The 25,611-nt window shown below is 43.7% G+C and overlaps 1 long non-coding RNA gene across 1 annotated transcript; it reads left to right on the top strand.

Annotated features, from left to right (window-relative positions):
• The first annotated feature begins 6,320 nt into the window (after nt 1–6,320).
• LOC109204789 (uncharacterized) lies at nt 6,321–9,121 on the top strand. Its single transcript, XR_002064285.2, has 5 exons — nt 6,321–6,604; nt 7,331–7,409; nt 7,990–8,147; nt 8,516–8,602; nt 8,984–9,121. It is a non-coding gene; the product is annotated as an uncharacterized LOC109204789 (long non-coding RNA).
• Nucleotides 9,122–25,611: the final 16,490 nt, after the last annotated feature.

Here is a 25,611-nt window from a genome sequence, read left to right as displayed (position 1 = left end):
AGTAGTTAATAGATACATATTCATACATTGGTGAATGAATGTGTTTGATCCAGTCTTACTGACCAAAACACTTAAAGTGCTAATATATTAGTAAAGTTTAGTTTATTTAAAGGCAGGAATGAAAGCTGGCGAAACAGGCCAGTTGTGTGAGTTAAAGACATATCATGTAACACACTTATCACACACATACAAAGCACAACTATATCAGTAAGACATGGGAGAGCCTAACAGGTTATAACTGAGTTTTCATGTTAAATTAATATTAAAATTTGCTGTTGGACGGATGAGTGGAGTCACCTGTGATGCAGAGGGATTTCGGGATGAGGCAGTAGATGTCCTGGAGGGAGGGAAGAGAAGTACCCACGATCCTCTCCGCTGCTCTCACTACCCGCTGTAACTTTTTCCAGCAGGACCCAGTGCAGGAGCCACAGCACACAGTGATGCAGCTGGTGAGGATGCTCTCAATGGTGCCTCTTTAGAAGGTGCTCATATTGGGGGTTGAGGCTCTTGCTCTCCTCAGTTTGCGGAGGAAGTTTGAGGCGTCACTGTTGTTCTTTGCTGACCAGTGATGCTGTGTTTTTGGACCAGGAGAGATCTTCTGAGATGTGCACACCCAGGAACTTGGTGCTGCTTACCCTCTCCACAGCAGCACCTTTGATGGTTAGTGGGGTGTGCAGAGTGTGAGTTCTCCTGAAGTCTATGATGATCTCCTTAGTGTTCTCCACATTCAGGGACAGGTTGTTGTTGCTGCACAACTCGGCCAGATGGTTAACTTCACTCCTGTGTCATGTTTGTTGCTGATGTGACCTTCTAGAGTTGTGTCGTCTGCAAACTTGATGAAGAGGTTGGAGCTGTGATGGTGTGCAGTCGTGGGTCAGCAGAGCAGGGGGCTCAGCACACATCCTTGGGGAGCCGCTGTGTTCAGTGTTCTTGTGCTGGAGGGGTTGCTGCTGACCTATACTGTCTGCTGTCTTCCTGTCAGGAAATCCAGCAGCCGGTTACACAGCGAGGTGCTGATCCCCAGCAGATCCAGTTGTGAATGAGTTGCTAGGGAATCACAGCATGTCTTTCATCCTGTCTTCCTTCTCTCACCACCGATGAGTGAATCCTGCAGCAGTCCCTCAGTGCTCATCCCGGGATGTTGTCAGGACCTGGGGCTTTGTGTTTGTTGATCCTGGCAAGGGATCTCCACACACTGTCTGGGGATAGTATCACCACCCGATCGTTGGGGGGGGGTCTTCTGTGCGGGGGTGAAGTTAATTAATAAATGAATGGATGAAAGCTTCAGCTAAGAATCTGTATTGATTAATGATGCTCATTTGGGAAACAGAAACACTATTAATATAACTTTAGTCTCTTGTACAGGTGATGTTTTGGAGACTTGATTGGTCAGTGGTTGCTGACTACAAAGAATTTTACAACAATGGTATTGTTCTATAAGTGTTAATATACACTTCATAGAAGGCTATGTTCCCAGTTTGAAGTCAGCCATGTTGTCACCGACTGTTTTATTCACAGCACATGTTCTCGTAGCTTCACTGCTGTAGGAATACGTTTAATATATGCAGCTTGTTACTAAATCACTGAATGAAGCGCAAACTGTGCATCAGATCACGTGAGTGGGTGTGGATTAACTTTGCGATTCAGAAAATCTATCAAACTGTTGCGTCATTCTAATCTGCTGCTAATTCTCTTTGACTGTGGAAGTGCAGCTACCAGAACACAGAACACACAAATCAAGAACAGCTGAAGTGATTTCCACGTGTCCTTTATCAGCCTGTGTAAGCTTTAATGGTTAAATGGATTCAGTTTTAAGTTTCAGGGCTCTAATTTGCAGCCGTCACCTTAGAGATAAACAGCATCACTGAAAGCGTGGCTTTTCAATAAAATAATTAACTGGAATTAAATTATTTATTTTACTGCTCCATGCACGACATCACCAGAAACGATTAATGAATTAATCATCCCTTGTCCTTGTTACAACAGTCTTGTATTTTACTGCTATAGTGTTTTTGTTCTTTAAAGAATTTTAATCACCATTTAACAACATCTCTAAAGTAGTTTAGCATGAATAGGAATCATTTTCTGTGGAAGAAGAGTCACATGATCTGTGAAACACCCCTCTTAGATTGGTCAGGTTCACCCCTTCCATGTAAATGTGAAGGGAAACTCTGGGTTAACTTAGTGAGTTTATAACCAGCATGTGACCGTTTATCCAGATCAAGTGTCAGAAAGACATCCTGAGTATGTTGAACGAGCTCCACAGTAAGTACTGAAGGGTTAACTCTGGGTTTTTTGTCCCACGAAGGTGGTTCAATCACCATGGTAACCTGTGCCTTAGACTTAACCTGCTCTGGATAAGGCTAGGTTCCAGATTACAGATCAACAGGTGTGAAATCACAGACTGCTGACTAATCAGTTTTTATGGGGCACCGTTTGTAAACTGAAACATGCTGAAATTAACGGCAACATTTTTCCACATTTAGCTCAAAACCTCAAGTCTTTAGCGCCGGAGGTTTTCGTAAAGCTTTTTTTTTGGTATTTCCATTGATCCGTACAATAAATTTGCATGTTAGCTAAATATTTAGTTTCCCGTAACATTTAGATTAACATTTAAAATAGTGTTTTAAATATAAAAAGTTACAAATATTTTGCTAAATGTTGTAAAAGGGACTCAAAAACACATGTTTTTGTAAGGTTTTGAGCGAAATGTGGAAAAATGTTGCTGTTAATTTCAGCATGTTTCAGTTTACAAACGGTGTCCCACAAGTTTTCCAGAAAATAGCATCACCATTTCTGGATCCCTCTGCTGGGAGAGTCAAGTGCTTCAGTTGTGCTTAATGTCTTTGCGTTTCCCTAATGAGTATCAGTAGTAGACATCGATTCTTATATGTTACTCTATGATTGATTTTTGTTACATTTCAGCAGCAAACAATTGTACAACTATTTTATTTTATTGTCTATGAATATATCATCCTAAAACAGAACACCTACACTGTACTTTCTGACCTCATATCAAGTTTTGAGCACAGATTAAGTCTTTGTTTAAACTCCTTTTATATTTGTTATACTTGGTTCTAATCTGCTGCAGTGCTCGCAAAATCGCTAGCCCGACCTCCCGGGGCTAGCGAATTTTCCAGTCGGGCTACCAAAATCTATCTCAGCCCTGCCCGTCGGGCTATCATAGGAAGGAAAAATATATGTCAATGCTTTTGCATTCTTTCGGAAATGTAGCTGGGTAATTATGTCATTGGCATCGATGAGCCACCGCCAATATGTGACATATTGAAATCGCGTTTGAATTTGCGCTTGTTTTTTGCTTTCACTTTGCGATTGCGCGAACTGTGTATAGAGAGCGGCAGCACTGATTGGTGAGTGACGATTAATTGCGCACCAATTCCTCTGACATCGTCTTATCACTCATTAGCTTACTATTCAAACCTGACAAGTGAAATCTCCCACAGCAAGCTTAAACATGTGAGAGGTTGACTCTTGGTGGCGCTGTCACTTGGTGTTCCCTCGCTTTGTGGTAGAGTATCACTTCCTGTTCCTGCTCAAACACAGTGGTGTTTCTGAGTAGCTTTTCTGCTTAGCAATTTAATTTAAATCTTTTGATACATCCCTTTTTCATAGTATAATCTTAACGTGCTTCATCTGAATCACCCTTTCTGTGTACTCACTACCTAATTTATAGCCAAAGTGTTCACTCACTGTCTCTTTACTGTTTCGCTAGCTTAGCTTAGCTCGTAGCCGACTCGTTAACACCATGGCTACTTCACCTGTCCCTCCAGCACTTTCCTGCTCATTGTGTCAGATGTTTAGTTACTCCTCAGCCTCCTTTAGCAGTAATGATACCTGTAATAAATGTAGCATATTTGCAGCTCTGGAGGCCAGGATTACTGAATTGGAGACTCGGCTTCGCACCCTTCATTCACCCGTAGCTAGCCAGGCCCCTGTAGCTGGTGCAGCCGAAGATAGCGTAGGCCCCGCTAGCTGTTCCCTGGCAGACCCCAAGCAGCTGGGGAAAGAGGGCGGCTGGGTGACGGTGAGGAGGAAGCATAGTCTTAAACTGAAGCCCCAGGTACACCACCAACCTGTTCATGTGTCTAACCGTTTTTCCCCACTCGGCGACACACCCGCCGGGGGTCAAGCTCTGGTAATTGGTGACTCTGTTCTCAGACATGTGAAGCTAGAGACACCGGCAACCATAGTCAATTGTCTTCCAGAGGCCAGAGCAGGCGACATTGAAGGAAATTTAAAACTGCTGGCTAAGGGTAAACGTAAATACAGTAAGATCATAATTCACGTCGGCAGTAATGACACCCGGTTACGCCAATCGGAGGTCACTAAAATCAATATTGAATCGGTGTGTAACTTTGCCAAAACAATGTCGGACTCTGTAGTTTTCTCTGGTCCCCTCCCCAATCAGACCAGGAGTGACATGTTTAGCCGCATGTTCTCCTTAAATTGCTGGCTGTCTGAGTGGTGTCCCAGAAACGATGTGGGCTTCATAGATAATTGGCAAACCTTCTGGAGGAAACCTGGCCTTGTTAGGAGAGACGGCATCCATCCCACTTTGGATGGAGCAGCTCTCATTACTAGAAATATGGACCAATTTATTAAACCCCCCAAAATATGACTATCCAGAGTTGGGACCAGGAAGCAGAGTTGCAGTCTTACACGCCTCTCTGCAGCTTCTCTCCTCCTGCTACCCCCCCAAAAACCCATCTCCATTGAGACTGTGTCAGCTCCCAAACAGACAAAAAACAAACTAAAAACCAGCAATAAACAACTTAAACATAAAAAATCCCAAAGAAAGAACAATACAGTATCCACATCTGAACCAAAGAGTAAAACAGTGAAATGTGGATTATTAAATATTAGGTCTCTCTCCTCCAAGTCTCTGTTAGTACATGACTTAATAATTGATCAACAAATCGATTTACTCTGCCTTACAGAAACCTGGTTGCAGCAGGATGAGTATGTTAGTTTAAATGAATCAACACCCCCGAGTCATTCTAACTACCAGAAATCTCGAAGCACAGGCCGAGGGGGCGGTGTGGCAGCAATTTTTCACACCAGCCTATTAATTAACGAAAGACCCAGACAGACTTTTAATTCATTTGAAAGCCTGATGCTTAGCCTCGTCCACCCCAGCTGTAAAACTCAGAAACCAGTCTTACTTGTTATCATCTATCGTCCACCTGGGCCTTACACAGAGTTTCTCTCTGATTTCTCAGACTTTTTATCTGATTTAGTGCTCAGCTCAGATAAAATAATTATTGTGGGTGATTTTAACATCCATGTAGATGCTAAAAATGACAGCCTCAACATGGCATTTAATCTGTTATTAGACTCAATTGGCTTCTCTCAAAATGTAAAAGAACCCACCCACCACTTTAATCACACTCTAGATCTTGTTTTAACATATGGCATAGAAACTGAACATTTAACAGTGTTTCCTGAAAACCCTCTGCTGTCTGATCATTTCCTGATAACATTTACATTTACAATAATTGATTACACAGCAGTGGAGAGTAGACTTTATCAAAGTAGATGTCTTTCTGAAAGTGCTGTAACTAAGTTTAAGAATATAATCCACCCACTGTTATCATCTTCAATGCCCTGTACCAACATAGAGCAGAGCAGCTATCTGAACGCTACTCCAACAGAGGTCGATTATCTTGTTAATAATTTTACCTCCTCACTACGTACGACTCTGGATACTGTAGCTCCTGTGAAAACTAAGGCCTCAAATCAGAAGTACCTGACTCCGTGGTATAATTCTCAAACACGTAGCCTAAAGCAGATAACTCGTAAGCTGGAGAGGAAATGGCGTGTCACAAATTTAGAGGATCATCATTTAGCCTGGAGAAATAGTTTGCTGCTTTATAAGAAAGCCCTCCGCAAAGCCAGAACATCTTACTATTCGTCACTGATTGAAGAAAATAGGAACAACCCCAGGTTTCTCTTCAGCACTGTAGCCAGGCTGACAAAAAGTCAGAGCTCTACTGAGCCAACCATCCCTTTAACGTTAACTAGTAATGACTTCATGAACTTCTTCACTAATAAAATTTTTATCATTAGAGAAAAAATTACCAATAATCATCCCACAGATGTAATATTATCTACACACTGTAAAAACGATAACTAGTAATTGTTGATTTGAGTAAAGTTTTCAAATTAAACTGACTTAGAAATAAAACTTTCCATTTACAACCTAAAATAGCTTGTCTGCCCAACAAATTTCTTCCATTGTTGTCCTAACTAAGATTTTCTAGCGAGCATAACAAAGATTATCAACTTTTGAGTAGAGTTTTGAGTCGAGTTGGGAACCGGTGGGAAACCCCGTAGGTGACTGGCACACGTCGTGGTCTGAATAAGTTTGAACTAGACCAAACGAGTCTGAGCAGACTGTGTGATAGTGGTTTGTCGATGTGTTCTGAACTGAAAACCTGCTAAGAAAATTTGAACAAACGTGGCCAAAGTTGGATGAAAATTACAATTTTTCGACCATTACGGATTTACCTGGTCTGAAGTTGGAGTGTATTATTTGACCATTTTTTGGACAGGTGCGGGAGCTGCCGGCCATTTGCCCTAGCAGGTAAGCTAACGACATCTGTTATTAGGATTTTCTACAAGCGCTAGGCTGCATCCTCCTGAGGACCCAGGAGGGTGGAACGAGTAAAGCACTGAAAAAAAGCCAAACAATAACATATTTAAGTCATCTAAGGGACTTATATATCATGTTTAAGCTAGCGAAGGACCGCGCGGGGGGGTTGAAAATGATATGCCAGGAGTTCGCTGTTCTCGCTGCTCTAGCGAGCCTTGAATCCCCAGCTAGCTATCGAAGCTGGTGGTAACAGACTTCTCCGAAAACGTAGAAGCATTTTTGCAAAAATGTGTTGTCTTAATAAACTGAGGAGATATTTGAAATTTACACAGCTACATTCTCGCCTGAAAATATCTTAAAAGTTTACTTTGTGACCCAGAAAGAGTAATAAGAGTAATATTAAAACTAAGTGGCTGCCGCCATTGTTTGAAACTAGAATCGGCTGGGCCGCGCTATGAATTCTGGCATAGGGTGGGCCACGAAGGATACACCTGACCCATCCTTCAAAGCTGTGGAAAAGTATTGTATTGTTTTGAGAGCCTTTTTGTTGGTGGAGTATTGATTTTATGTACAATTCCACGGGTAGACGCGATCTGTACGGTCCGACTTTGCACATGCGCAGTAAGGATCGGGGAGTCTGATCCGTAACTTTTTTTTCTCGTTTTTTTTCTCTACATTATATTGAAATGTTTCATTATTGCAAACATTTTCTCTCAGGCGGAGAGAGGTCGTGGAGTGTCAGCCTATGGTATCTGAGGTCCAGGAGAGATGACCTGCACTGTTTTCCTCTGAGGAGGTAAGACTGTCCTAATTTATTTATAATTTAATTATTATTCTAATTGGGCATGATTTATACTTATATTGAAGTAGTACGGTATTTGCTGGGGTAATGCATTGGCCAACTTTATTATCTTGTGCTACCACTCCAGTCAAGGCCCTTGCCAGTGTTATATTGAAATCCTTACCCTGAACATTTCTGCCAGTACAAGAGTCCCCATGCTAAATCGAAATTGTGAAACAGAAAGGCAATCTCATAATTTTGACTTAGCACGTATTTTTTTTCTTTTTGTGCTAGAAATAGGACTTCTATAGTCTGAGATTGTTAGGGAAAGAATACTAAGGCAGGTCACAGAATCTGATTGGTCACAGATTTTGGTGCAACTTAGAACATAATATGTATTTTCATATTGATACTGGGTTTTGTGGGGGGTGTTTCTATTCCTGTGCAAAAGACGTATTCATGAGAGATTTTTGAAGTAGGTTTTGCTTTTGATAACACAGTCAGGCATATAACATGGTGCAGACTGTCCAAGACAGCTACCCAGGAATTTTCTGTGCTGAATAAATGACAATATTTTGGTGAATGTATTGTTTAGATATCTGAAAATTTCATCGGATCACAAGCAAAGACCTCCTGGGGACCTTCAATGCATCCCTTGACAAATTTGTGCCTGGCCTGCTGAAACTGTACTGGTCTAAGAAGGGAGCTCTTGGTGAGGAGATGGAAGACCTCCTGGATAAACTTGATGAACAGGTGAGTGAAGTGCTCCTTTATCTGACATTTTTAGAAGAGAGTATACTTTTCTCTTAACAGAAACTGAAAAAGATGTTGGCTTCAAACAAAACACATCAGTGGACATGTCAGTAAAAATGAATGTCATGAGTCATTGCTTTGTTCTTATTTGGCAGTATTTTATTTAATTTGTAAAATGAAAGTAAAATTGTTAACATGGTGTTGTTGTTGGGTTTTTTTGGGGGGGGGGGGGTTGTACATTTTGCGTGTTGCTGGGTCTGACCTGTGCTTTACTTTCATTACTATGAGAGTTCTGATTTTGCATTGTGTATAGTACACCATGTTACTTCACTAATTGAAATTCTTGTTTTCCACTGAATACTCTTTAGACATCCAACACTGTGTCCAACGGGCACTGAGAGGCCTGCCCATTTTCCTCAAGAGAAGATGCAACAGAGGTTTTCCTGAAGTGCTTAGTAAGTACAAAAAAGTAATGCAAGTAAAACTAATTGCTATGAGATGTTTTTAGAGGATGAGTTTATCCAAAATGGAAATGTACACTTTCTCAGTGCAGTCCAGATAATTTTATAGTGGGGATTGCAGTTGTCATAACTCTCACTCCTTTTTTTCTGCTGAGCAGCAGCTGGGCATTGTTAGTGGTTGTTCCATAGCAGAAAATATTTTTGTACAAAACTCACAAGGTGGCATTAATTAAAAGAAAATAAGCTTTTTCTTCTTAAAACCTCCATGGGTCAAACGACCAGCATGGTATAGAGGTTAAAGTTAAAATCTTTAGAAATTTGTTTTGTCTTTAGTTTTTCTTAGCTTTCAATAATTCATATTTTACTTTTCTTCAGGACACTGACATTTTGGAACCAGTGTTGAACGGTGCATCAGTTGCCATCCTCACCATCCTACAAGATGACGATGCTGATACGTCTGTGCGAGAACATGCAGTTGTGTTGGAAGGGGACATTGTGCTACATAACATTCCAGATCTCTCTACTGCCCTGGCACACCTCTTTGGCCTTCTGTATGCCCTCAACATTGATTATTCAAAGCAGATGAGTTTTACCTTTGAAGCAATTCAGGCCATCTTATTTTGGCCTGGTCGGACAATATGAAGGCGAAGTGGATAAATCATTATTCGAAATGTAAATTTTAGTCAGATGAATCTGTATTGTTGAGAATATATGGTGAAAATTTGTCTTGTAGTATTGTAAAAGATTTGTTATAGTGTTAGTTTCCTCTTCATTGATGGTAACATTTCTAATAACTTTTAACTTCCATAGTTCATTATAGTAAGCCTGTGTAAAATATCAATGTCTGGGTACATAGGCAATCGTTTGTGGCACTACCCTATTTAATGTGCAATAGTTATGTTCAGCTTTTACAAGACGGTCAGGGTGTGTGTGCATGAATTATTAAGTTGCTGGACACTTTTCTTTTTTGGTTCTGGACTCTGGAATTTTGACGTCTCTGCTGGGGTGCTCAAAGCACCCAAAAGAAACTGGCAACATGTTTTTGTTTGTTTGTTATTTCTTTTCTTTCTTTCTTTTTGTTTTTTTTAAACAGAAATTCACCCTGCTACCCATGACATTCTGAAATGTACTGAAAAGACTGTTGAACAAAATAAATAAGCTTTTAGATAACATTGAATTGTGCTTTGTTTTATTCTATATCTATTTATTAAGTGTTTTTTCAAGTATAATAACAACATACATTTTCCTTTGTTTATATAGGTAAATTTTCAACTCACTGGAGTAAGAATTGCATGATTACTCAACAAGAATATCTGTGTTTGGTGAAGGCAGAAATACATGGCATTGAAACCAGAATTTCTTCGTTAGACTTACAGGATTATCCTAATTAGGTGAACAAGAAGATCCAAGTTGGCAGAACTTGTAAATCTTAGTTAAGTCAACAACAGTTGGCAAAAGTTGAGAAAACTCAAAAATCTCTTGCATCATGTTGCCTTGAAATTTTACGTTTTCTCAACATTTTCTTTTTTACAGTGCAGCTACTCTTAGTACCATCAATGTTAAGTTAGACTCTTTTTCTCCAATTGATCTTTCTGAGTTAACTTCAATAATTAATTCCTCCAAACCATCAACGTGTCTTTTAGACCCCATTCCTACAAAACTGCTCAAAGAAGTCCTGCCATTAATTAATTCTTCGATCTTAAATATGATCAACCTATCTCTAATAATCGGCTATGTACCACAGGCCTTCAAGGTGGCTGTAGTTAAACCTTTACTTAAAAAGCCATCTCTAGACCCAGCTGTCTTAGCTAATTATAGGCCAATCTCCAACCTTCCTTTCATATCAAAAATCCTTGAAAGAGTAGTTGTCAAACAGCTAACTGATCATCTGCAGAGGAATGGCTTATTTGAAGAGTTTCAGTCAGGTTTCAGAGCTCATCACAGCACAGAAACAGCTTTAGTGAAGGTTACAAATGATCTTCTTATGGCCTCTGACAGTGGACTCATCTCTGTGCTTGTCCTGCTAGACCTCAGTGCTGCATTCGATACTGTTGACCATAATATCCTATTAGAGCGATTAGAACATGCTGTAGGTATTACAGGTACTGCACTGCAGTGGTTTGTATCATATCTATCTAATAGACTCCAATTTGTACATGTAAATGGAGAGTCCTCTTCAGACACTAAGGTCAATTATGGTGTTCCACAGGGTTCAGTGCTAGGACCAATTCTATTTACATTATACATGCTTCCCCTAGGCAGCATCATTAGAAGACATAGCATACATTTTCACTGCTATGCAGATGACACGCAGCTCTATCTATCCATGAAGCCAGGTAATACACACCAATTAGTTAAACTGCAGGAATGTCTTAAAGACATAAAGACCTGGATGGCCGCTAACTTTCTGCTTCTTAATTCAGATAAAACTGAGGTTATTGTACTCGGCCCTGAAAATCTTAGAAATATGGTATCTAAGCAGATTCTTACTCTGGATGGCATTACCTTGGCCTCCAGTAACACTGTGAGAAACCTTGGAGTCATTTTTGACCAGGACATGTCCTTCAACGCACATATTAAACAAATATGTAAGACTGCTTTCTTCCATTTGCGCAACATCTCTAAAATTAGAAATATCCTATCTCAGAGTGATGCTGAAAAACTAGTTCATGCATTTATTACTTCCAGGCTGGACTACTGTAATTCACTATTATCAGGAAGTCCTAAAAACTCGCTGAAAAGCCTTCAGCTAATCCAAAATGCTGCAGCAAGAGTACTGACAGGGACTAGAAAGAGAGAGCATATTTCTCCTGTTTTGGCTTCCCTTCACTGGCTTCCTGTTAAATCCAGAATTGAATTCAAAATCCTGCTCCTCACATACAAGGTCTTAAATAATCAGGCCCCATCTTATCTTAATGACCTTGTAGTACCATATCACCCTATTAGAGCACTTCGCTCTTGCACTGCAGGCCTACTTGTTGTTCCTAGAGTATTTAAAAGTAGAATGGGAGGGAGAGCCTTCAGTTTTCAGGCCCCTCTTCTGTGGAACCAACTTCCAGTTTGGATTCGGGAGACAGACACTATCTCTACTTTCAAGATTAGGCTTCAAACTTTCCTTTTTGCTAAAGCATATAGTTAGGGCTGGACCAGGTGACCCTGAATCCTCCCTTAGTTATGCTGCAATAGACGTAGGCTGCCGGGGATTCCCATGATGCATTGAGTTTTTCCTTTCCAGTCACCTTTCTCACTCACTATGTGCTAATAGACCTCTCTGCATCGAATCATATCTGTTATTAATCTCTGTCTCTCTTCCACAGCATGTCTTTCATCCTGTTTTCCTTCTCTCACCCCAACCGGTCGCAGCAGATGGCCCCGCCCCTCCCTGAGCCTGGTTCTGCCGGAGGTTTCTTCCTGTTAAAAGGGAGTTTTTCCTTCCCACTGTCGCCAAAGTGCTTGCTCATAGGGGGTCATATGATTGTTGGGTTTTTCTCTGTATTTATTATTGTGCTATCTACTGTACAATATAAAGCGCCTTGAGGCGACTGTTGTTGTGATTTGGCGCTATATAAATAAAATTGAATTGAATTGAAATTGAATTGAATTGCGCAGAGAATCGCTGACCGTTATGTGAGTGCGTGTGTAAAAGCAGCAGGATATATATTTTAGCTCTGCTGAGCCAAATAAGACAAGTCAGGGTGAAGAAGTGACAGCCAAATAAAAGCCGACCACAAAACGGAAAAGTTATGACAAATCAGACAATGAGGGAAAAAGAAAGTGCATCTTTATGGTTTCATGGACAAAAGAATTTCTGTGGCTGGAATATGACAAGCTAAATAACCAGGGGTGCACATAAGTGGTCTGCAGGTGCACATTCGCTGTCAAAAAAAAAAAAAAAAAAAAAAAAAAAAAAAAAAAATGCGCATCAGATAAGAAGTTGCAACGCGCACCTCCAGATTTTCTGGAGGAGGACAGACATTTGTTTAGAACTCTTAAAGATGTCGAAGAAGCTCCTTTAAGCAATTACTTTGGTGTTCCTCCACCTCCAAAGAAATGTCAGGAGGAGTCCGAACCGCAAAAGAAGCGCGTATTCTCGGAAAAGTGGTTGCAGGAGGTGAGCTGGCTTCAAACAAATGATGAACACACAGAGATGTGGTGCAGAATATGCCGTGAAAATCCCACTCTAGCGGACAAAAACAGTGCCTTTTATATGTACGCAAACGCACGTTGCAACTTCTTATCTGGTGCGCGTCTTTTATTTTGACAACAAATGCGCACCTGCGGACCACTTATGTGCACCCCTGTAAATAACATAATGTTCTGCCGGGTGTGTTGTTGGTTTTCCCTCGATTTCTGAGTCGACAAGCGCCTTTGTTACTGGGACCAGTAATTTTAAGAAAGACCCCCATTAGAACCCATGAGAAATGCAAGAAATGCATTATTGCTCAGTCTGCAATATCTTTCCCAGAACAAACACCAATTGCAAAGAACATACTAAAAATAAACCTGAAAAATCTGTTTAGAACAGCGTACTATGTTGCAAAGAGTGAACTACCACTGGCAAAATTTAGCAGTCTTTGCAAACTTAAAAAAAAATGTCCTAGATCTTGGTTTCACTTATCTCTTACCCGTGACTTCAGTGGAAATTTCAAATTCAGGACCTGTCACAGACTGATTCATGTTCTACACAGTTCTTACAAGTGCATAGAAATTTCTGTTCAATTAGAACCAAGTATTTGAGTTGATGATTGTAACTTTTATACAATGTTTAATTTTATACAATGTTTAATTTGTTTCCGTTACAATATTATACTTTAATGTATAATATTGTAACGGAAACAAAACAGGAAACAAAACATCAATCAAAAAATTGCTCTCTTTTTTATTCGGGCTACTTAAATTTATTTTGGGTTACACAAACTGAAGAGTCCCTGCCCGAAGGGCTACCAGGGATTTTGAAATTTTGCGAGCCCTGTGCTGGAACTGCAGCTGCTCAAACACAGGACATGCATAAAGAACACCTGTTCCATCATTCAATTTAATTTGACTTGACCAAGAAAGTAAAGCAATTTCCTCGTCTAATTTATTAGGATGTGTGACAGTAAGCTTCAGTGTTTAAATGGATGCAGTTTCAAGTTTCATCTTAGAGATAAACAGCAGCACTGACCATGGACTCAGCTACAAAATAATTATCATAATCATCTCTCACAGTGTTGGGTGTTACTGTTATATTTTGTTATGGGGTTTTTTATTATAGATTTTCAATCACCATTTGATAACATGTCTGGTGCAGGTGTCATGGTAATCATGTTCAGGGGAAGAGTCATATGATATGTGAACCACTTCTAAATTGGTCAGATGCTTTTTTGTGGTTTTGCCGTAGAGAAAATCTCGGATTAATCCGAAGTCACCTGGATGAGATGAACTCCTGCATCGTTTTTCAGGCCTCAGAACATTGGATGTCCAGTGTGGATGGACTTTGGCAAGTCTCATGTTCAGAAAATTCATTTTGCATTTTTCTGTTTTCACCAGGTAGGTAGCAGCTATCAGGAGTAATTACACAGAAAAATGTTAAGTGGGGTTGTTTGATTCTTAGGGTTTTCTCTGTTATTGGAAAGTCTTTAACTTTGACCCTATATAAATAAAATGTAATGAAATTATGTAAAAAGTGAAATAAGTCCAGTGGGATACAGACTATGTTCCCCTTTAGACACACTTCTGCATGCTGATGTATCTGTTCCACCAAGAGAGGCACAGCTGCTGTCTATGTTATGAATACATTTACGTATACCATCCCAGGATAGTTTCCACTTCAAGAGCTCTGCAACATAATGTCCATCCGGCCAAAAACCATCTCTGACACCGCTTCCCATGGAGTATTCGCCATCCTGTGAGGCAGTACCCCCAAACCTCTTGTTTGTCTTGAGTAAAAAGAAAAGAACAAAGCTAAGGAGAAAGTAGAGCTTGTTCGTATTATCATCAATGTTCTCTGTAACTGGAAAACAAAGCTGAGAGAGGTTGGCAGGCAGATTGTGAAGCAGTAGCCATGCTCTTTCCAAGGCAGAACTCAATGGAACTGTTAGTCATTGGAACATGATTTGACTTTGTGTTTATACATTTAGAAAATAGAATTAAAAGTGGGAAGGTGTGAGGCAGAAGCCTGCACATTCAGATTGTTATGGGTGTGTTGAGTGGAAGCCTGCTATTGAGGACACAGTGGCAGAACTTAGACAAGATGAGTTTAAAAAATTCCTGCAGCACGGATCGTCTTCAGGAGTCAGATGTTTGAAAATTGGTGGTTGAAACATTGTATCCATCGTGCAACTACAAACAAGAACTGCTGTAAATGAAACAGTGGCTGAGCAGCTCTTCCTTTTTGCAGCAGAACACCTTTTTGATCACACACAGAACCTCTTTGGCTTTCCAACATTCCTAAAATGCTATCAGAAGACACGAAAAGAAAAGGAAAGGCCATCCAAGAGTTTGGGCTGGTAGCGCCATGTTTCCACCAATTCTTTTATTTACAGCATGTTTTAAGTGCATTATAGATTTTCTGGTGGGGGAATGTGTTTTATATGTGCAGCTTGTTAATCTGAATACCTTACTAAAACCCCTGAAGTCCAAACTGCGTATCGCATTGTCACAGGAATGTACGTGTATTAATTTGGTGATTTACAAAATGTATAAAATGTTTACACTTGATTCTGAGCTCCTGGATTTGTAGCTACTAGAACACAGAGCCTACCACAATTAATACCTTAAACAATATAATTAATTTCATTTTTGATCTGTTTATATTTTATCTGTCCACTAAATCACCAGATTAGCGATAGACGATCATTGGTCTGTGTAGGTTTTATAGGCATTATTTTCTGTGGAAAAAAATCCATACGATCCATGAAATGCCTTTTTTAAATCGGTTAGATGTTGCCAAACCCACTCATTTAATTTGAACGTGCAGGGGAAATCTTGGGTTTACTTAGTAACCAGCTATGTGTGACCGTTTCTCCTGATCACCAACAGGTATGTGAATCCAGATACTGAAAAGATGCCCTGGATGTGCCGAATGAGCCCCCCAGCATTAGTTAAAATGAGAAAACCTTGACTTGTGCTGCCAGGCTGAGGAGGAGGACTGGCAGCGGTCTTTCAGCCTAGCTTAGTAATAAGGCATGTGGTTGCCTGCTCTACACGCTGAGCTAAACCAGCGCCCAGAAACACCTTTTAACATATGGAATATTTTCACAGATTCTACCGGTGGCTTTTAATCTTGTGCTTCATAACTGGAAAACAAAAGAATGAGTTTTATTAATTATTAAACGTCCATCTGATCCTTCTTCAGTTTCTATGTGATTTCTCAGACGATCTGATTCAGGTCTCAGTTCAGACTAAATCTATAGCATATAGTGGATGAACATTTATGTAGATGTTGAAAATAGCAGCAGAGACACTGCTTTGAACTTTTAATACACTCTAAATATTTCTAAATATGTAAATAAGGCTACGTGTAACATACTGTATGTGTTAAATACTTGTGAATTTCACCCCAAACACCTTTTTTTTTTTAAATTAAATATTTCATTTTGCTTTTTAATCTCCCGCCTGTGTAATCTGAGTCTGTGTGTGTTCGTGTGTGTGTGCGCTTCGTGGTGACGTAGGCGCGTGCATGTGTGCCCCGGTCACAGCTCCTTTCAACATGGCCGGAGGTAAGTCACTTGCCAAGTTGCTTTCAGCTAATTAAAGTTTGTTCAGACCCCAAGCTGCAATGTGAATACAGCCGAACCGCCGTGTTTTTTTTTGTTATTAAGAGACTCGTTCGGTGTAAGTTTTGTGGAGGGCGGAGTTCGCTAATTTAAGTTTTTAATTTGTTTTAGCCGAGAACGCAGCTGTAATGTTAGCATGCCAAGTTTGCCTGAACGGACTCGCTGCAGTTTTTTTAACAGCGTGCACTTTTTTTTCCTTCGTCAGGAGAGGTGTCCTGGCAGCCGCACGACACACAGCCTCAAACCTTGCTTGTCAGCTTTCGCCCACAGCGGCTTGCTTCACTCCTGTTCTAGCTGATGTTTCCACAACCTGTGCTTCTGGGACATCAGTGTCTTCTTGCCCAGTGCCTATGCCTGCTCCTCAGTTCCAACAGCCTCCAACATCTCTTGTGACCACTCAGTCTGGTCAGCAGTCAGTTGGTTGCGAGCTTGGCTTGACTACCACCCAAGCTTTTGATGTGACTGGCATGCGTGCTCTGATCAGCCTCTTGGATCTCATGATGGCACATCAGAATGTGCAGACTGCAGCCCCTGCATCTGCGTCTTTGCCTTCACAGTGTTTTACCCGTGGGCCCTTTCTGAAAAAGAATTGTCAGGTCTGTGGCAATGCTGGTCATTCCACTCACATGCACTGCAGGAGAGAGAATCTCTGTCTTGCATGCTTTGCTCCTGGCCACTGGAAAAAGGACTGTCACAGTCGTCATGAGGGACGGGAGGCCGGAGCTGTCGCGAGGCAGAGTTGGCCTTCGGAAAACTGAATCACCCACACTTGGAGAGGGGCAGTGTGGGGGACGAACCTAATACCCTCAATCCTGATGAATCAGATCTTGAGCTTCTTTATGTCAACACCTGTTCAACGATGACAGATGGATACCGTGTCGTGGTTCAGGGACCAGCAGTAGGGCCTACATTCAGTGAATTGTTCTACACCCTAGTTGCGGTGAATGACAAGGTTAACTTGAGGGGCATGATGGATTCTGGGTCCATGGCTTGTACTATGAGTGAAGAGGCTGAGAAGTCACTTAGAGAGGCTGGAGCTCTTGTGAGTGGACCGCAGTCAGCAGAACGAATTGTGCTGGTTGGCTGTGGTGGGAAGCAGACCCACCTAAAATGCGTTTATGACTTGACACTTACTGTCCACGGTGTGAAATGCATTGTGCCAGTTTTGGTAGTGTCGGGCCACCGTGATGAACTCATCATCGGCTCCAATGTCCTCAAGTACCTGATGCGAGTTATGAAACATTCTGATGACTATTGGAAGCTTGTGTCTGTGGGGAGCAAGCACTCGCTCCTTGACTATGAGCATTTCTTGGACATGATGTCGTGCACCACCAGATGGAGGGGTGAGGAGGTTCCTGACAAGATTGGCGCTGTGAAGCTGCCTCGTGCTGTGACCCTACTCCCACAGTGTGAGCATCTGGTATGGGGCAGGCTTCCCAGCAATGTGCCAGTCTCTCCAGGTAGCACAATCATTGTGGAACCTTGCACCTCTGGGTCTGGGCTGAGAGACATTCTTGTTGGTCGGGTGATTACATCCATGTGGGGTGATCGGTGGGTGCTGTTGAAGATGACCAATCTCTCCTCAAAACCGGTAACTTTGAAATGCAACTCAAGGGTTGCTGTTGTTTCATCTTGCCTTGCAGTGGAGGATCTTGATTTCCAGCAGGACTCCTGCAAGATGGCGAGCATGGCCCAGGTACCAGTTAGTGGGCTAGTTGCCGCTGAGGCTGACTTGAATGACAGGTTGTGTTCCCTCAGTTTGGGTGATCTTGACATTGACTCATGCCACGCCAGCTTACATTCAAAGAGAGAGCTTGTTGAGCTAGTTGAGCAGTATGAGAACATCTTCTCTAGACACCCGCTTGACTGTGGCGAAGCTAAACGCTTCGTACATCGGATCCACCTGACAGACGAACGCCAATTCCGCATGCCTTACAGAACAGTACCCCCTGCTCATTACCAACAACTAAGGCAGGTACTCAGTGACATGGAGGAGAAAGGGATTATTCACAAATCTGCGAGTATGCATCCCCCCTCGTCATGGTCTGGAAGAATGCATGAACTCTGAAGGATGCACACCCGCTCCCTCACCAAGCGGATTACCTTGCCGTGCTCGGAGGCAATGCTTTCTTCAGCCCAATGGACTTAATCTCTGGGTTTTACAACATTCCAATGTGCGAGGAGGATAAGAAGTATACTGCTTTCAGAACACCGGTTGGCCTGTACGAATACAATCGGATGCCACAGGGGCTCTGCAATAGCCCAGCTTCATTCATGCGCATGATGTTGAACATCTTTGGTGACCTCACCAGTAACTTCGCCAGTCTGCTCTGCTACTTGGATGACCTCCTGGTCTTTGCTCCCACTGAAGAGGAAGCCCTGTGCCGGCTCCGAGTGGTTTTTCAAAGGTTGAGAGACAATAATCTTAAGCTGAGTCCCAAGGAGTGTTATCTGCTGCGGAAGTCAGTCAGGTTCCTTGGTCATGTCATCGACCAGACTGGAGTCGCTGTGGACCCAGCTAAGGTGGAAGTGATTTCCAAGATGCCAAAGGAGGCTCTAATGGAGAAGGATGGTTGCACTCCTTCTGTGAAAAAGATTACATCCTTTTTAGGAATGGTCTTTTTCTATCAGTGCTTCATTGCTGGTTGCTCAGCCATTCCCAAGCCTCTGTTTGCTCTTATGGCTGGCCAGAAGAGGAAGGGGCGGATTAGTCAGGCTGGGAGAGGTGCCGGCATGTTCAGGAAGTTGACTGCTGCAGATTGGAGCCCTGAGTGCGAGAAGGCCTTTCACAACTGTGCTGTGTTGGCTCATCCCGACTTTTCACGACCATTCATTCTGTCTGTGGATGCTTCTCTGGATGGACTGGGAGCGGTTTTATCACAATTGCCTGTCGGAGGGGATAAGGCACACCCTGTCGCTTTCGCGAGCAAAGCTCTAAGCAGGTCACAGCAGAAGTACCCGGCCCATCGCCTTGAGTTCATGGCTTTGAAGTGGAGCATCTCTGAGAAATTCAGCCACTGGTTGAAAGGGCACGAGGTCACAGTGTGGACTGACAACAACCCGCTCGTTCATATATTGACCAAGCCCAAGCTGGACGCTTATAAACAAAGGTGGGTGCCCAAGCTGTCATCTTACAGCTTTGATTTGAGGTACATCCCAGGTCGAAAGAATGTTGCGCCAGATGCACTCAGTCGTGACCCCTTCACCTATTCTAATGTCAGGCGCCTGCTTCAGGACCCCTACGAGCTCTTGGTGCGGAATGCAGAAGGTGCAGCGGCTCATGAGGTGCAGGATGCTTTCAGGTTTGGTGTCCAAAATCTTCAGGTTGCCCAACAACCTGCTCCAGGTCTGACCTCAGCAGATTTCTACAGTTCGTTGGAAGTCAAGGCTACCTTCCTTCACCATGGTCACTGGGAAACCGCCGCAGAGAACAGGGCTGCTTCCCTTCTCCACCTTGTTCAGCAGCTGCAACTGGTTGCCCATGATGTATTGCCATCACTGACCTTGCATGAGCTGGAGGATCACCAACTTCAGGATCCAGCCATCTCTACTGTCCTGCCACTTGTAGCCCACAGGAGGCGCCCTTCCAGACGTGAGAGACATGATATGGATTCCAGGGCAATAGCCCTATCGAAACACTGGGAGAAGCTCAAGGTTCGGGATGGGATTCTCTACAGGGAGACAAGAGACCCTGTGAGCAAAACAAAGAGACTCCAGTTGGTGTTGCCAGCGAATTTACGGGGTCAGGCCTTGGAAGGTGTCCACGATTTGGCAGGGCACCAGGGTCAAGTTCGGACCCTCCATTTAGCAAGGTAACGTTTTTTCTGGCCCAACATGGAGAGGGATGTGAAGGAGCATGTTCGGTGCTGTGGGAGGTGCATACTCACCAAGACTCCAGATCCTGCAGCAGAAGCCCCATTAGAGAGCATTAAGTCCTCTGCTCCTGTGGAGCTCGTTTGCATTGACTTCTGGTCAGCAGAGGACAGAAAGAAGCGCTCTGTTGATGTGCTTGTGGTGACTGACAACTTCACGAAGATAGCCTTTGCTTTCCCGTGCAAGAATCAGACTGCCAAGCAGGTTGCCAGAAAGTTGTGGGACTTTGTTTTTTGCATCTATGGTTTCCCTGAGCGTATTCACTCAAACCAAGGTCCCAGCTTTGAGAGTGAGCTGTTGTCTGAGCTTCTGCAGATTTCTGGCGTTGACAAGTCCCACACTACTGCTTATCACCCTATGGGCAATGGTGGCACAGAGCGGTTTAAACGCACACTCGGCAATATTCTACGAGCCCTCCCTCTCAGAGCCAAACAGGAATGGCCACAGCAGATCCAGACATTGAACTTTGCTTATAATGCCACCGTTCACGAGACTACTGGATATGCCCCACTCTACTTGATGTTTGGCCGTGTCCCACGGCTACCGGTGGATGTTATGTTCAAATCTGTCTTGCATGATCCCATTGTGGTGGACTTTAGCAGCTACTCCAAGCTTCTTCTGTCATACTTGTCTGAGGCTGCCAAGATTGCTCAGGAACACTCCAGCAATGAGCAGGACCACCAGGCTTGTCAGTACAATAAGAAAATCAAGGGTTTGTCTTTGAACGTTGGGGATCGCGTGCTGCTTGCCAATAAAGGTGAGCAGGGCAAGAAAAAACTTGCGGACAAGTGGGAGCCTCGGGTTTATACTGTTGTGGAGAGGCTTCCCAGGACCCACATCTACAGGATCAGTGACTCTTCAGGCCAGAGTAAGGTCGCACACAGAAACCTTCTGTTGGACGTGAGTTTCCTTCCTGTTCAGGATTCACTGGGAAGTCAGTCCCTGGACAATTTCTCAAGTGAGGAGGATCTCAGTGCTTGTGGGGATCTGGAGGACCCTGGCAGTCTAGAGACAGAGTCTACCGCAGCAAGGACTTCCTTGTGGGTGCTTTCGGATTTGAGCCATGAGGTGGATGTGGATTCTGTGGCAGGAGAGCACGCCTCACAGTCCTTCATGTGATGGTGCGGACATGGACAATGCCTGTGTTGCTGCCTTACCTGACTCTCAGACTTGCATAGCTCACACTTCAGCAAGTCCTTCTGGTCAGACCCAGCGCTTTGCTCTTCCTACTCCGGTTGACTGTTCCACTACCCCTGATGTAACACGGTCTGGCGCAGTTTCTGCTCCAGCTGCCTGTCATGGGGACACTGTTGTTCCGCAGACTGTTCCTGTTTTTGACTCAGACATGAATCAGGCCTCTAGTCAGCCATATCTTGGGCAGGCATCCGACTTGCTGAGACATGACCCAGACCGCGCTACTGTTCGTGGTCACCAGAGCATGTCGGGTGGTCAGGTCAGTCAACAGGCTGATAGAGAACATGGTCCAGAAACCTATTGTCTGGGGACTGATACCAGAATCAGAATCAGAATCAGAATACTTTATTGATCACTAGGGGAAATTATTTTTCGTTACAGTGCTCCATTATAAACAAACATTAACAAAGACAGACAATACACTAACTAAGAATAGCACAATATATACAGGCGTATATATACATAAAAGTCACTTATTAATAAATAGCTGAAAAGAACATGTGCAAGAAGGGTGTAGCTATTGCAGTATACAGTGTGTTAAGTGGATGAGTTGTAAAGGGAGATGGCCACTGTCAGGGCTCTGTGTGCAGGCGAATGGAGAGGTGGATCCAATCGCAGGACTCAGACACTGAATTGTAACTTAAAACCTCAGCTTTATTGCTGGCACAAAAACAAAACATAAACTGAGCAATGGTAGTGAATACTGAAATACTGAAACACTGACACGGAAACACACAGGCATAGTCTGATGGTACGACGCAACACTGAGCAAGGGCAAACACAGGGCTAATATACACAGAGAAGTAATCAGGGAATGGACAACAGGAGGGAGACGAAGCTGGGAGAGATCAGGGCTAACAAGACAGGGGGAACAAGGCTGCACACACTAACATGAGGCACACTCCTTCAAAACAAAACAGGAAACCATAAACCACTAAACAAGGACGCAGACTGAAAGGCAGAATATAACTCATGGAACTCAAACAATACATGGCCACAATTCCTAAAACACAAATAAACAGAAACATGAAACTAATAATAATCATCACCATCATCATCATCATCACCACCACCACAACAGAATGAGAAAACAAATCCCAGATGCAAAATTAAACCAAAACATAATAAACTCAAAATACTGGGTCCAATGGACCCAGAACCGTGACAGCGACAGGCAGGAATGATTTCCTGTGTCATTCAGTGGTGCTTTTCAGTAATCTCAGTCTCTCACTGAACGTGCTCCTGTGACTGACCAGCATGTCATGGAGTGGGCGGGAGGTGTTATCCAACATTGTCTTTATCTTGGACAACATCCGCCTCTCCGACACCATCTTGAGGGAGTCCAGCTTCATCCCCACAACATTACTGGCCTTACGAATCAGTTTATTGAGTCTGTTCGCATCTGCGACCCTCAGCCTGCTCCCCCAGCATGCAACAGCACAGAGGATCGCACTGGCCACCACAGACTAGTAGAAAATCCTGAGCATTTTCTGGCAGATGTTGAAGGACCTCAGTCGCCTCAAAAAATAGAGACGACTCTGACCCTTTCTGTAAAGTGCTGTGGTGTTTTTAGCCCAGTCCAGTTTATTGTCAATGTGTACTCCCAGGTATTTATAGTCCTCCACAATGTCAACACTGACCCCCTGGATTGAAACAGGGGTCAAGTGTTTCCTGGTCTTCCTGAAGTCCACTATCAATTCCTTGGTCTTTGCCACGTTGAGCTGCAGATGATTCTGCTCACACCACGTGACAAAGGAGTCGACCACAGCCCGGTACTCTGACTCATCATCCCTGCTGATGCATCCAACCACTGCAGAGTCATCAGAAAACTTCTGAAGATGGAGGTCTCTGTGCAGTGGCTGAAGTCTGTGGTGTAGAGGGTGAAGAGGAAGAGAGAGAGGACGGTCCCTTGTGGTGCCCCTGTGTTGCTGATTACCTTGTCAGACACACACTGTGGGAGACGTACATATTGTGGTCTTCCTGTCAGGTAATCAACAATCCAAGACACCAGAGAAGCATCCACCTGCATCGCTGTTAACTTATCACTCAGGAGGGTCGGCCTGATGGTGTTGAAAGCACTGGAAAAGTCAAAAAACATGACCCTCACAGTGCTCGCCGGCTGGTCCAGATCGGTGTAGACACGATTGAGCAGGTAGATGATGGCGTCCTCTGTTCCGAGACGAGGCTGATAAGCAAATTGAACGGGATTCAGATGTGGTCTGATGATGGGTCGCAGCTGGTCCAGGATGAGCCTTTCCAGGGTCTTCATTATGTGGGAGGTCAGTGCCACGGGCCTGTAATCCTGGGGGCCACTGGGACGTGGCATCTTTGGAATAGGGACGAGGCATGATGTCTTCCACAGCACTGGGACCCTCTGTAGACTCAGACTCAGCATAAACAGTTTATGAAAGACTCCACACAGCTGGGGGGAGCAGGCCTTGAGGACGCGGGGACTCACTCCGTCTGGTCCAGCAGACTTGTCTGAGTGGAGTCTCCTCATTTGCATCTGAACCTGGTATTGAGTGAAGGTGATGGGTGGGGGAGGGGTGTCAGGAATCTCACAGGAGGCAACAGCGCCATGTGAAGAGAGAGGCTGGCACAGTGGTGTGGCTCTGGGTTCCAGGCTGACTACAGGTGAGGTTGTGGGGGTGTGAGCAGATACTGTAGTGTTGAATCTATTGAAAAACAGATTCAACTCGTTAGCTCTATTCTCACCTCCCTCAGCTCCCCTGCTGTTGGTTGGCCTGAATCCAGTGATGGTCTTCATGCCCCTCCACATCTCTCTCATGCTGTTCTGCTGGAATTTCCACTCCAGCTTCCTCCTGTAATTGTGTTTAGCCTCTCTGATCTTGTCCTTTAGTAACACCTGGACCTTCCTCACCTCCTCTTTATTGCCCCCTCTGAAAGCCCTCTCCTTGTCGTTGAGGAGGGCTTTGATGTCCTTAGTCACCCACGGCTTATTATTTGGGTAACAATGAACAGTCTGAGCTGGAACAATGGAGTCGGTTATGTAGTCTGTGATACACTCAGTAAGCCCATTGATGTCCTTGGCGTGAGGCTCACAGAGTGTTTCCCAGTCGGTCACCTCGAAACAGCCCTGTAGTTCCACTAAGGCCTCGTCTGACCACCTCCTAATGCTCCTCGTGGTCACAGGTTCCCTCCTCACAATTGGCACATAGCGGGGGGTGAGGTGAATCAGGTTATGATCTGACCTACCAAGTGGGGGGAGGGAGGAGGAGCTGTATGCATCCTTGACATTAGCATACAGAAGGTCTAAAATTTTCTCTCCCCTGGTGGGACAGTCCACATGTTGTCTGAATGTTGGTAGTGTATTGTCCAGTGATACATGGTTGAAGTCACCCGAGATCACCATGAAGGCACTCGGGTGCTGAGTCTGTAACCGGGCTATGGCAGAGTGAATAGTGTCACATGCAGCTGTGGGGTTAGCAGAGGGAGGAACATAAACAGCCACCAAGATGACATGAGAGAATTCCCTGGGTAAATAATACGGCCTGAGTCCTACGGGACACAGTTCAATGTCCGGGCAACAAATCCTTTCTTTGATTGTTATGTTGGCAGGGTTACACCTGCTGCTTACCGCTCCTTTCTGCTTACCGCTAGCGATGCTGTCCCTGTCTGCCCGAACAGTGTGGAAGCCTTCCACGGAAGCATTCTCGTCGGGAATGTCCTGGTGCATCCATGATTCAGTGAAACACATCAGGCTACACTCTCGGTATTCCCTCTGACTCCGTACCAGTGCTGAGAGCTCGTCGATTTTATTCGATAAGGATCGCACACTTCCCATTACGATAGACGGCAGATACGGTTTATACCTCCTCCTCGCTTCGAGCCTCCGCTGTCTCACCGTCTCCTTCTTTCTTCTCTTCTATCCTTGACCTCTGCATCCCCGATGTGTTTTTCTCCAAATTTCAGCTGGTACTTCTGCGGGTCTGGCCAGCGAGCCGGCCGGCATCAGGGCGATCAGCTGATCTCTGGAGTAAACAGTTCGTGCGTGTAGGAGATGTGCCGCTGTCCTGTTCCTTGATAAAAGTAATAGTTATAGTTCCACGGCCACCAGAAGAACAAAAACTCTCTCAATCCACATGATTGAGTGAAAGATAATAAACGGATGAAAGTACAAGTCAGAAAAAAAAGAATATGTAAGAAACAGAGCTAAAC

Source organism: Oreochromis niloticus, linkage group LG1, assembly GCF_001858045.2.
Source record: "Oreochromis niloticus isolate F11D_XX linkage group LG1, O_niloticus_UMD_NMBU, whole genome shotgun sequence".
Classification (NCBI taxonomy): Eukaryota; Metazoa; Chordata; class Actinopteri; order Cichliformes; family Cichlidae; genus Oreochromis; species Oreochromis niloticus.
Note: the sequence above shows the minus strand (reverse complement) of the source record. Positions and strands in the feature narration are given on the sequence as shown.